The following is a 13,460-nucleotide window of genomic DNA, read 5'->3' on the forward strand; positions in this document are numbered from 1 at the left end:
GTGGCCAACCAGATGTCTTTGGGAAACCATCAAGCATGGGAGCACTCTCCCCTCATGTGGTTTCCAGCAACTGTCATTCAAAAGCACAGCTGTCTCCCTACTGTTGAGGTAGAGCATAACCATCATGACTTTCTTCCAGTAGCACCTTAAAGACCAACTAAGTTAGTTCTTGGTATGAGCTTTCGTGTGCATGCACACTTCTTCAGATCTGAAGATCTGAAGATCTTCTTCTTCAGTATCTAAAGAAGTGTGCATGCACACGAAAGCTCATACCAAGAACTAACTTAGTTGGTCTTTAAGGTGCTACTAGAAGGATTTTTTTTTGTTTTGACTATGGCAGACCAACACGGCTACCTATCTGTAACTGCATCATGACTTTGATAGCCCTCTTCTCCATGAATCTAGGTCACATTGACTTGCCCACATGATCCAAATGTAGGAGAATTCCATCAAAGTGGGAGATGGCATCAGAAATTGAGTGGGTTCACTTGTTCACCTGCAAACAAGATTGAGATTCAGGCAGTGAATTCACTGTCATCATTCTTTTCCCCCGAGTCTGCAGTGCTTTTCAGTACATTGTCGATGATGTACTGAATCACATAACTATAATGTAGTTAATTCTGTTGACAATTATGTAATGAATTGCCTTACTAAATTTGGCTGCAACAAACAGTGAGCAAAATAATGTTTTTTGTGGAACCTGAACTACAGCAGAATGGGAACAGGGCTGCATGCAACAGATACAGGGCAGAACAGAAAGCTATGCCTTTTTTCACCCCTAGTCTTGAGTGACATGTATCCTTTCTCCTCTGGTATTCTTATAACCAAAAGTAGCTTCAGGAGGCTGAGTTCAAGTGGAGATAAAGCAGAGAGAAGGGACTGCTTAACCCTTTCCTCACTCAAAATCACCACCACCCACCACCAGATCTTGATTTTCCCCATGTCTGGAGAAATGAAGCTTGGGGTATGTTTCAAGTTGGGAGTAAAGCTGGAGAGGGAAAGGATTGAGCAGTCCCTTCACCCACCATCCCTCTGCTCAAACTTCAACCTCCTAAATCTGCTTTTGGCGTTTAAAAGAAATCAGTGCAGAGACATGTAACTGCATGTCACATCTGGTTCAGACCTGGTTCTGTTTCGTATGTATGTTTAGGACAAAAGCAGAGAAAGCATTCATCATGATCTCCATTTTCACCCTATGTATACATATGAAACAGAGCAATGATGTACAGACAATCATGACAGTAGGGATGGAGAAGAAATTACCGCTCACTCATCGAAGCAGTGGGTGGGGTTTATGACCCAATGTGGACTTCCTGTGCCAGGGTGACACCCCCTTTGGTTGCTGGCTGTTGCTCCACCCCCTCCCTGGCTAATTCAGCTCACAGTTCATTGCAAAACTACCTAATTTGATGCATGTCATGGAGCCAGGATGGGCTATTGACCCCTGTCAGGGCTACATCTGTTGGCAAACCCTGTTTTTTGTGATGTGCCAAGTGCATGTGAAATGACCCATTATCTGAAGTTGAGTCTGGTAAGATTGAGAGAGCCAAAGGTGAGAGCCATCTTAAAATGGTCATTGCTGCATTTCAATTAGCCATCCTAGTTTGACATGTTGTTCTGGGTCCTTCTCCATCATGAACCTTGGCCCTTGGTAAAGGCACTCACCTTCTGCCACTTTCAGCTGATCCTTTTTTTCCATGGCTTTTGCTCTCTGTCTCCCAGCCAAATGTAAACTACTCATGACAGCCTTTCACGTCTTGGTCCATGACTGGTTTCCTTAAGAGTCTCTGGTGAGGCATATTTGTCAAAGACTTAAAGAAAGGGGGGGGGAAGGCTTTGGTGATCTTCTTCTGAACTTGGGAGCATGATTTCATTTCAAAAACCTAATAATTCCCCCCTTCACACACACACACATACACACCCTCTGCCACAAATCAGCTGAAGCAGGAAGAGGAGAAGGGTTTGGGCGGCCATTATTTGTACCCTGACTGGCATCAACCCATCCACACTGATAATGCTTTCCATGGAAATTCTGGCAACATCTACTTTGGCAGAAGCTTGGGAACTATTTTTGGAACATTAAAAAACCTCCAAGGAGTGACTTAGACGTTAATTCGCATAAAGGGTCTCTACTTAAGATTTATTAGAAACATGGCTTCTGCTTAACTTCAAACCAACCTTCAAAGAACATAACAAATATGAATGGCAAAGCTAACAGCCAGGTGAGGGCCTTTCCTGAATGCATTTCTGTGACAGGACATGAGGCAGGCCTTTGACGCCAAATTGGCAGGAAGACAAAAAGAGAGAGAATAACAGTGCTTCAGTGAGACTAGGATTGCAGCCTAAACCTAGAGCTAGGATGTAGATGGTGAAAGTGAGGAGATGGATGTTGTTATCTTTCATGGGCCTACTCTAACACGAACAGAAAATCCTATAACAGCTTAATATTTTCTTTTCTAGTTTTCAGATGCTTGAAAATATTATTATAAGACTGGGTGGGTTGACCTTGATGTTTTGTATCCATATGATGGGATTGTGCAGAATTAGAGGCTGCTAAAGTGGTCAAACAATTCTCTTAGTTGACTTAGTGCCTCAATTAGAAGTCTGTTAAGTACCAGTATCTTTTTACATGACTAAAGAGCTAGTGCTACTAGCTGGAGATACTTGCAGATGCAGGTGGGGGAAAGCTTTTTCCCCTCCCCTTCTTCAGTTGGAGGTGATATCATTGGGGAATGTGAGAAAGTCTCATCTTTAACCTGACCTAGGAAAAGGCACAAAGATTTAACTTGCTCTGTGCTGAATCCAGAAGTATGACTTGTGGGGACAGGGGCTTGGATGCCTAATAGGGACCAATATCTGTTGGAGTATTAACGCCGTGGGCCCTTCCATATTATGCTCAGTTTACACACACACACACACACCCCATATATCACAAAAACACCACCTCCTCTAGAAGCACACATAGGTAGAATCACACAGGTGCTACCTAATTCACAGCTCCAGAACCAACATGCAAACAAAACCTGAGCTCTTCTTTGAAATGTAGAACTCTCCAGATTTTTACGTTGCAGTTCTCCAACCCAGCAATGTGTATAAAAATGCAAAGATTAGGGGAAAGTGCATACAAAACTCTGCATTCATGAAAATATATATTAAATGATGCATTGTGTTAGGAGAAATTGCTTGCAAAAATTCATATATTGGGCAAAATTGTGCACAAAACGCATATCTTAGGGGAAATCACACAAAATGTGCACATTCTTGTGTGGGTGTCTTTAAAAACAACAACCATAAACTGTTTTGGAAATGGGGGGAACAGACTGGAAAAACGAGAAACTAATAGAAACCAACACTGACAGATTTGTCTATTCCTATTACGGAGAAGACCGCTTAAGGGTTGCCTTTTTCCCAGAGATCCTGGAGATCTGTATTTACATAGCTCAGACTTCACTGTCTCCCTCACTGACGAATAGAACCAGAAGAACAGAGGCGCCTTGGTCAAAGGGTGGTCCTGTATCACTAATCTCTTCTTGGAAAGAGATGGGCAACAGGAGACTTCTGTCTGAAACACATTGTTGCCACAGATACTTGAAGACAGAACAGCAATAATATGGGGCAGAGGGAAGAAATGGATGTCTGTGTCCTGAGGTACATGTTTTCACATCAAAGCACTGTGAAATGAATAGGATTTCATGTGACATCGATGTCTGGGTATGCATTTGTTTCTTTTTAAGAAAGTGGCCCACACATCTGAAGCAATATATAGGCACATACGATGAAGGAAGGGTTGCCATGGCAAATGACATGCATCATTTTGGTTGAGTAGCAGGATAAATAAGTTTGCAAGCGCTACCTCAGATGCCTCTGTGGAGATGCAATAATGTATGCCCTGCTGTTTGAATGTTTCTCTTGAGCTTCTTCTCCTCCACCTTTCCATTATTCATTAAAAGTACAATATTCTCTTATAATAAGAGTTTAAAAGGGCAACTTGTTGCTCATTTACAGCACAGATTTACCCTCCTGAATTTAAGACTTCTGTAGAGCCTGAGGGTTTAAAAAAAGAATAACACAACAGATCACAAACATGCATCAAAATATACAGAGAGAAACATCAAATCAAATCAAATATAAGCACCAATTCTGTGAATTGGCCATATTTCCACTGGTATTTGTAGCACAATACTACTTATAATGTCATATTTTTATAAACTGCTTTCTGGTCATTGACAGTATTAAAGATATTTGATTTGATTTGACAGAGAGAAACATCATCAAATGCAAGATATCCACATCTCCAAAGTGTGTGTCAGTATTTTGGTCTACAATTCAGCAGCTGAGAATAAGCGCTTTCTTGTTTCTTTTTGCTGGGTAGCTGTATTATCATAGGCTCATCTTATCTACTGGGAGGCTCCTCTTAGTGGAGAAGTGGAGCCTCTCCTTCCCCATTCTCTGCCTTCATTATGAGAACCGAGCTACTCTGTCACTATAATTAGTTAAAGGGGAAAATCAGGTTGCATAACTTCTGTTCAGGCCTTCTTGGTTCCATGTTGGTCATCGTGAGAATGGTGAACGCTTGCAAACAAAGGCATTGTTGAACGCCTGACAGGTTCTGCAGACCTCCTAGATAATATACTTTCTATTGCACTGAGCTGCCTAAACATTTAAGACCTTTGTACAGTCAAACCTTGGTTGTCAACCGTAATCCGTTCTGGAAGCATGTTTGGCTTCCAAAATGTTCGAAAACCAAAGTGCAGTTTCTGATTGGTTGCAGGAGCTTCCTGCACTCTATCAGAAGCTGCGTTGGATGTTTAGCTTCCAAAAAACATTCAAAAACCAAAGCATTTACTTCCGGGTTTTCAGCGTTCGGGACCCAAAACATTCCAAAACAGAAGCGTTTGGGATCTGAGGTTTGGCTGTAACTGTGTAATTGTAACTGTGGGCTCATCCACACTGCTATTTGCCCCACCATTTTCTCCTGGGGAAATCCAAATTTGCTGCTGAATCAGACCAAATGACAATCAGGTTTTCTGCCAATTGCCATTTGTTCCGACTCAGCAATGAAGAGCATGTTTTCCAGGGGAAAGCTGTAGCTTAAATGCAAAACCACACAAACCCTTGCCTAGAAATAATGGGACGAGCAGAAGTGTGGACGAACCCTGCAGTTTGATTTACAGCAATTAATAGATCTTAAGGAGGAGAAGCGCCCATAACCCAATGGAAGAGCACATGCTTTACATGCAGAACATCCCAGGTTCAGTCCTTTGGCTTCTCCAGTTTGGACTGGGAAAGATGTTTCCTTTCTGAAACATTGGAGAGCTGCTGATTGATACTCAGTGACCGTAGACAACACTGTGCAAAATGAACCAATGGTTTGACTTTGTAAGAGCTCTCCATGCCTCAGCTGTAGATAATCATGCTTCAAATAATATATATATCAGCAGGTCCTTTGCTTTAACATTTTGATTTTGTCCTTCAGATAGCATTGATAAAGATAACTGAGGTGTAGATTCAGTTGTCGATAAGATGGTCCTTCATACCTTTCACTGGAGATGGATGGAGGAAGGCACAGGATCACACTCATTGACCCTGCCACCTACACACAGTTTGGATGCAACACTAAACCAGGGATGGAAAACCTGTGGTCCTTCAGACACTGTTGGGCTTCAGCTCCCATCACCCCCAGGCAGGCATAGCTAATGGTTACGGATGATGAGTGTTACAGTCCAACAACATCTGAAGGGCATCACTGGTCTAAAGCAGTGTTTCCCAACCTTGGGCCTCCAGCTGTTTTTGAACTACAATTCCCATCATCCCTGACCACTGGTCTTGCTAGCTAGGGATGATGGGAGTTGTAGTCCAAAAACAGCTGGAGGCCCAAGGTTGGGAAACACTGGTCTAAAGCAATGTGAATTATAATCCAAAAACAGCAGTAGACTCAAGTTTCAGAAACGCTGGTCTAAAGGGTTTTCCTCCCTTCTGAATAGCAAGATATCGTTGCACGTAAGGATGGGGGGGTTAATTTAGTTCACATTTAATTTTTTTCTAAATGATATGCAAACCGAAGCACAGCTATTCTTTAAAATTTGCACTCCTCCAAACTTCATAATGTAGTTCTCCAACCAAAGGAGGGAGACAAAAAGAATATATTAGGAGTAAACATGCACAAGAATGCATGTGTTCATGAAAATTGCATATACTAGGCAAGATTGCGTACAAAAATGGGTATCTTGAGAGAGTTGCACATGAGAATGTTTGCACATTGTTGTGTACAGGGGTGTTTTTATAAAGAAAATTGCAAACTGATACAGTAGTAAGAGGGTCTGAATTTAAGACTGGGAAAATTAAGAGCTGAGAAAAACCAGCACTGACAAATTTGTCCATTGCTAGCTTGCACACAATATAGTCGTAACAACATCTGTATATAAAAAATAAACAACTTCAGAAGTTATTTAGAATGGAAAATTATTAAGAAACCTTCAGCACATGATGAGTTAGTACAGCCAAAAGAGATCCAACTCCGTGGAGAATCATATTCCAGATGTAATGTGGTAGAAATACTACCCTTTAAATGTAAGCTACTTCTCATTATATAACTGAAGTGATGCAAAACGATTCGTGTAAACATTTTGCTCCTTCTGTGCAAAAAAATAAAAAATGAGGCAATGGAGGGGGTGCTTGATTTAGTGCCGATGAGCAAAGCCTCCCCCCTCCTTCTTCTTCTTTTACTCGCCTTTGGTTTGTGATCCATAGAAAATGATTGATGTGCAGCATTTCACATTGATCCTGGCTCACTAAATTGTTCCAGCTGAAAAAGCAACATTAAAAACTAACAATTTCCCTAGCTGGAAAAATAACAGATGACTTTATATGTTGGGTGAGAAGCTGTCTTCTGTCGTTAGTGTATTAGAAAAATCACCTGTATGAGCAAGCATGCATGAGCATAGTTTGAATGGCTGAGCTAACAGTAGGAGCATACCAAGGCTTAGGAAGAAAGGATCTGGGCTGTCTTCTCTTGCCAGGGACACTGGGCTCCCCTGCACATATTTTTAAAAGCCAAGGAGCCCTCTGCTGTTTTCCAGCCTTACCATTTTTTTTATTGGCCAGATGGGAACAGGAGGCAGTCAAGGGCCACTCCAGTCAAAGCACATACGATCTTGAGAACTGTAGTTTGTTAAGGGGGCTGGGAATTACAGCTCTGTGAGGGAGAAACTACACTTCCCAGTGCATTGAATATACCTTAAATGCACGGTGTGGATCTGCCCTCAGTCAGCAGAGGGTCATTTTCTTCCCTCCCCCCCCCATGGCCATTTGAAGAGGGTAATGTGGATGGCAGGTCAAAGGCTCAACCCTGAATACTCAAAGCAGCCCGCCAAGTAATTCTACTGGGCAACAGCTCAGTGACAGAACATCTGTTTTGCTTGTAGAAGAACCCAAGGTCAATCTCCAGGGAAAGAACCATGTCTGAAACCTTCAGGAAGAGTGCACCAGCTCTCTAGACAATTGGCCTCGTTGTCAAACTATTCAGCTGAAATGTACCTTCATTTTACGTACATGTCTGTTCTATTTAGTCCTGCCCTCTAGGACAGCTAAGGACAAGTCTTTCCCCTTTTCTATGGGGCCTTCCATGTGTACTTTTTATTGTACACTCATGATTCTATTGGGGCAGTCATACGTGATCCCCTTTTCAAAGCCGTTTGTGCCTGAGGAAGTTTTGAGGCAGTCACACTGTTTTATTTCCAGTTATATCTGATAGCTTTCCGTGGAAATCCTGTAACGTTTTACACCACAAATGTTCTGGCTTATTTATTTATTTTTGTCCCGCTTTTGTTACATTTTTGTCCCTCCAAACAGCAATAGCGTGGTAGCATTGGGGAAGCATCCCACAAAAACTAGTAAAGGTAAAGGTACCCCTGACCATTAGGTCCAGTCATGGCTGACTCTGGGGTTGTGGCGCTCATCTCGCTTTATTGGCCGAGGGAGCCGGCGTACAGCTTCCGCGTCATGTGGCCAGCATGACTAAGCCGCTTCTGGCGAACCAGAGTAGCACATGGAAATGCCGTTTACCTTCCCGCTGGAGCGGTACCTATTTATCTATTTGCACTTTGATGTGCTTTCAAACTGCTAGGGGGGCAGGAGCAGGGACCGAGCAATGGGAGCTCACCCCGTCGCGGGGATTTGAACCGCCGACCTTCTGATCGGCAAGTCCTAGGCTCTGTGGTTTAACCCACATCGCCACCCACGTCCCTACAACAACTAGTAGAGCAGAATAAATCCACCACAAATGCGCTACTGTGTCAATAACAAGTTGCAGAATGCACCTGCAATAAAACATCGATCTGTACAGGCCCTGGTGCAGAATAAAGTGGAGCTATCACTTTTTGCATCTTGGAAACAATGGTTCTGTGATGGAACCTAAAACCACATTTGCCTTCTATGAAGCCACGTCATTTTTCTGAATCATGTTTATTTTGTAATTGGCTGCTATCCCAAGATCCTTTTCACATGTACTACTGCCAAACCAGGTGGTTCCAATCCCTTGCCTCTGCATTTGATTTCTCTTCCCTGGTGCAAAACTATGCATCTGTCCCTGCTGAATTAAATTTTGTTACTTTCAGTCCAGTTTCCCATTCCATCACAGCCATTTTGCATTTTATTCCTGTCTTCTCAGGTGTTATCTATTGTTTCCCTCCCTCCCCCCATTGTGTGTCATCTTTATATTGCGTAGTGATTCCCCCCAGCCTTTCATCTAAGCTATTGATAACTTTTTTAAAACATTGAAGAGTGCTGAGCCCAGGACAGAGCCTTAGGAGGCTTCCTTCACCAATTAGTTTATCTAGCACTGGAATTCCACCTAGCGTTTCTGAGCTTATTAAAATCAGCTTTCCTGAAATCCAAGGCACATGTTTGACTACACACACCATGAGCCTTCCATGAGATCAATAATTCCAGCATTATATGGTCACTTTCCCTCACAGTTTACACTACTTTGATCTCATCAACCACATCTGCCCTATTGGTCAGGTTCATCCAGGACAATTGATTCCCTCATTCCTTCTTCCACCACCAGAAAGAAGTTCTCAGCAAGGCATGTCAAGAATTCTACGTTAGAGTTGTTTGGTGGAATCCCTGATTTGGACCGTCTTATATTTTTCACAACATTCATGTTCTGATGGGTTTAATAAAGCCTTTAAGCGGTTTGCAAAAAAGAGTAAAATATGATAATTATTTAAAAAAATTAGTCCTAGTCTGGCACTCCTACCCCTGCACCACATTGCTCTCCAGGGAATCAAACTCAGCTTGACCACACACACACACATGGACTGCACCTTTCTTGTAGCCAGGAGCAGTCCAGTGGGGTGAGGTAGCCCCATGGAACTGCCTTTCCAACACCAGCATCACTGCAGCTTACCTGGACTGGTGTGGGGCAGGGCGGTTGTGAGGTTGGGGCTGTGTGTGGTGGGCCTGTGCAGCCCCAACCTCCCTGCAGTCCTGTCAGGTAAGCTGGAGTCAGGACGGCAGCTCCATGGCTCTGCCCCACCATACTGGTAGCCAGTGGAGGCTGGTTCATAAAGGTTCACCAAAGTCAGTCGGCTTTCTTACTTTCAGCCAATCAGGGAATGGTTCCATCTGTCATTGGGAGTGGCTCCACCCACGTCTGGTCTCGCTGCTTTCCACCCCACCAGTCATAACAGGCACCAGCCACCCCTGGTACCATACCCTACTGTCTGCACTCCTGCACAAAAGCAGGCCCTAAACACAAATATTAGAAAGTCTGTTTGAACTCAACCCAGGAAAGAACCTAAGCAGAAAAATCAGAAGACCATTGGGAATAAGTGCAAGAGTGAAGCTCCAGTTGCAATCCAGAGGAGGACTGTGTCCCATGTACCAAAAGGTCTAGGAAACACTGATTTATTGTATGATTAACCTCAGGACTGCAAAGATCAGAGAAGAAATCTTATCCCATAGGCTTGTAAAATCTGAAATATAGTAACCAGAAGCATGAAGATGCTTGTGTTCTTCTGGAGCATATGAAGAACAGGTTATCTCTGTTTATTATATCTACAATGCAATAAATGTAACTGGACATATGCAAGACTGAAAATAGAACAGGTCTGCAATGGAACTTTACAAGGCGAGCTTTACCATCCAAGATCACACTATATGTCTAAGTTTATTTCTTTGGCGGTTTATCACTGCATAGCTTCATGGGAGAAGAAAAACTCGTATATTAGACATTTTTCTCTCTCACACACAGCTGTACTATGAGGTCATCTATTCCATCACACTGTCAATGCGAGATTGTTCCCTACAGGGCAATTCTGAGTCTGCTGTCTAATCCACTTTTAAGAGTCTCAAGCAACGGGGTTCCACCACTTGCCTTGGGAATCTGTTCTGCACTCTGGCATTCAAGTTACATTAAGTTTCACTCAGATTCAAGAGCAAAGAAGTGCTTTAGGTTGAACCTTAAAAATTGATATTTGGCAAGTATGTACTAGGCTTTAAAAAAATTTAAAAATCCTATCTCTTAATCAAACAATGGATCTGGAAGTACCACCAGAGCATGACTTTAGGGAAGAGGTCCAGGGCCACTCTCAGCAGAATGAGCAGGAGGGCTCCCAGGTATAGCAAGGTGGACTTAGCCCATTTTGGAGCAAGCGAGGATGTCCAAAGGACCATCTACAGGGGCAACCCCATATTCGTTCAGAGTCACACTTTGAGCAGACTCACTGAAAGCAATGGACTTTATAGTCATGATTTAGTTAAGTGCATTTTGAATGCGTCGACCCTGAATATTACCACTCTTATTGTTTACATTTATGAGAAGACACCTGACCAGCCACAATCCCATAACACTATATTTGCACAGGAACATGTGATCATTTGAAAGAGTCCCCCACCCCCCAGCAAGTCCCTTCAATCCAATTTTGCAACATACCAAAGGAACATCCTGCTTTCATATGAAAATGAATGAACTGCGATGGAAGGCTAAGCCATCCATGTCCACACTACAAATAAGAGTGTACAGCCAGTTCCAAAAATACTTGTATACACATGTACACAGGCAAAGGCATGTGAGTTTTGGGAAGGTTACACCTAGGGATGCTTCCTGGCAGCACTGTCCCTCCAGAGATTATTCTTCTGCAGCTGCTGACACATCTAAAGCTCTGGCCAGCTGCCCTTTGCCTCCAGGCACCTAAACTACCAAGCCTGGGACCTTCCACGAAGTGTTAGTGGAGTGAAGAGTGTGATCCAGTCAAAGAAATGTCTGTGCTGGCCATTAGAGCTGGAAGAGAGGGGACACAGGTGAACTGTAATCTTTGGTGCATTCAGTCAGGCACAAGTCCCTAAATTCCATGAGACTTGCTCTCTTGTCTTGGACATCTACTGCAGCTCTGGAAGGCATATTAAGGTGCAGCCAGCTTTTATGCCTCACCAGCTGCCTGGGCGTGCATGCAGCCAATGCCCTTTCTGCCAGAGAGGCACCCCCCCCAGAACAGGCCACACATTGGCCAATTTGAGGTGCAGCAGCTGGTGGGAACTTGAGCCAGCTACCCATGCAGCCAGGGGAAATTCCCTCAATGGCCACCTGGCCATGAGCATTCTGTTCTAGCTGTCCAAGGATGGTGACCGAGCATGGGGATCCGCAACAACCACCCACCCAGAGGAAGGGGTAAGCATCCACTCTGGAAGGAATATTTGCGATAGAAGCTTACATAATTTTATAGCAGTTTGACTGCCACAACTCCTTCTACCCCCTGAAATCCTGTGAACTGTAGTTTGCTAGGGCTGCTGAGCATTCTCTTGAAGACTCAAACCCTCTCACAGAACTACAGTTGCCACAGTTTCTCAGGAAAGTGAATGTCTATTAAACTAGGATAATTCTGTACTGAGACTGGCATCCACATGCACTATTTTTGGGCAGCTTCATTTGCCTCATCAGGGCTAGGCCTCCTAGAAAGAGCAGCTGAGACCATTAAGCTTGGGCTAGGGTTTCCTTGAATAAAGATTTAACTGCACTGACCTCAGGTGATTGTTTTTGTTGCTGACTTATGCCTGACAGCATGGGAATTAAAATTATCCCTCCCCGAGTCTTGGGACCACAATATCCTTCTATGTTGAGTCAATTGTTGTGCTGCCACCGCCAAGTAACCACATGGCCCCAGAGGTTGGTACTTTGTCAAAGGAGAACCTGCAGTCTGCCTCGAGGCACAGAGTTTCATTATGGCCCCTCTGCAAGGTTACCCTTGGCTTACATTTTAAGCTTTAACACATCCCTGTTGTTCCTCTCTTGAAAACCTTCAGCTTCCTAGGCAATTTCTTGCACTGGTGAACTGCTCTAGTGATCTTTCTTAAGGTGCCTTCATCCAGATGACCTATTCATTGACCATTCATCCTGATTTGTTCACACCACAGTTGCAGGGAGGTTAGACAATGTTGTGTCAAGCAATTGTTATCCCACGCTTTCCTGTGCGTACCTTCCCTACTGCAAAAAGATTGGTTTTGCGGGGGGGGGGTCAAGTTATTGTGCAAATCCACGCTAGTTGCGCATCCCAAATTTGCTGGTATGCCACTGAATCCCTCTCCCAAAATGACAGCAACCTGGAAGCAGTCAAAGTTTTTGGTTCAGATCTACCTTCCTGTCTTTTGGCCTCACTGTTTCTTTCACCGTCCTTCTGCTTTATGACACCCTTTTAAATATTTCAAAGCTGGAAACAGAGAATATCCATATCTATTTAAGAAATATTCCATTAGTTGCCCAGATTTAACTCCTCTTTCTCCACCTGTTCTCCCTCACCCAAAACCTGCAGCTAACCAACCACCGCTTATGAGGAAAAATGCTGACAACATCTTAAAAATCCCAGCCTCTTGCCTGCATGGAGACTGTCTCTCTCCAGCATGGCCTCCTGTAGTGCTTGCAGGTGTACGTCTTTAACCTTTCCCTCACTTGCCGAAACCATCTAGCCCCTTGCAGTGCTCAGCAATCCATAGCTCCAGCCTCCTCTTGTGTACACAGCTCAAATGTTGCAATTAACTTCTCCGCAAACCAACGGGGAATGGTTCTGAAACCACTGACCAGAGCTCCCTTCACATAATGATTGCAGAGTTTGTTTGTTTTTAATGCAATCGTATTAAAGGGTGTTTCCAATTAAACTGAGCTTAAGCTCATTTAACTGCCATGGCTTAACTGTCATCTTGACACACACAAAGGTGCACACTCTCCACCAAACACATTTGTGGAACGAGAATGAATAGGGAAATGAGTAGAACGCATTCAGATGTTGCTCATTTTTCATCGTTCATTCCAGTCACAGAATCTGGGTTTTCTGGTTGCAGAACTTGGAGGCTTCTAGTGCAGTCCTTGATCTCAGTCCTGGTGTCACTGCATGGCATCCTTGGGCAGGTGCCAGGGCCACAGCTCCCAAACAGGGTCCACAGTGGGCATCTTCACTGTCCCCGCT

At 43.7% G+C, this 13,460-nt stretch overlaps 1 long non-coding RNA gene across 1 annotated transcript; it reads right to left on the reverse strand.

Moving 5' to 3' along the window:
- Positions 1–383: 383 nt before the first annotated feature.
- On the reverse strand, positions 384–4,025 carry LOC310849567. The gene is made up of 3 exons (XR_014566985.1): positions 3,854–4,025; positions 1,666–1,811; positions 384–496 (listed from the first exon to the last, which is right to left on the reverse strand). It is a non-coding gene; the product is annotated as an uncharacterized lncRNA (long non-coding RNA).
- Positions 4,026–13,460: the final 9,435 nt, after the last annotated feature.

Source organism: Podarcis gaigeae (genome assembly GCF_964106915.1).
Source record: "Podarcis gaigeae genome assembly, chromosome: 7".
Taxonomy (NCBI): domain Eukaryota; kingdom Metazoa; phylum Chordata; class Lepidosauria; order Squamata; family Lacertidae; genus Podarcis; species Podarcis gaigeae.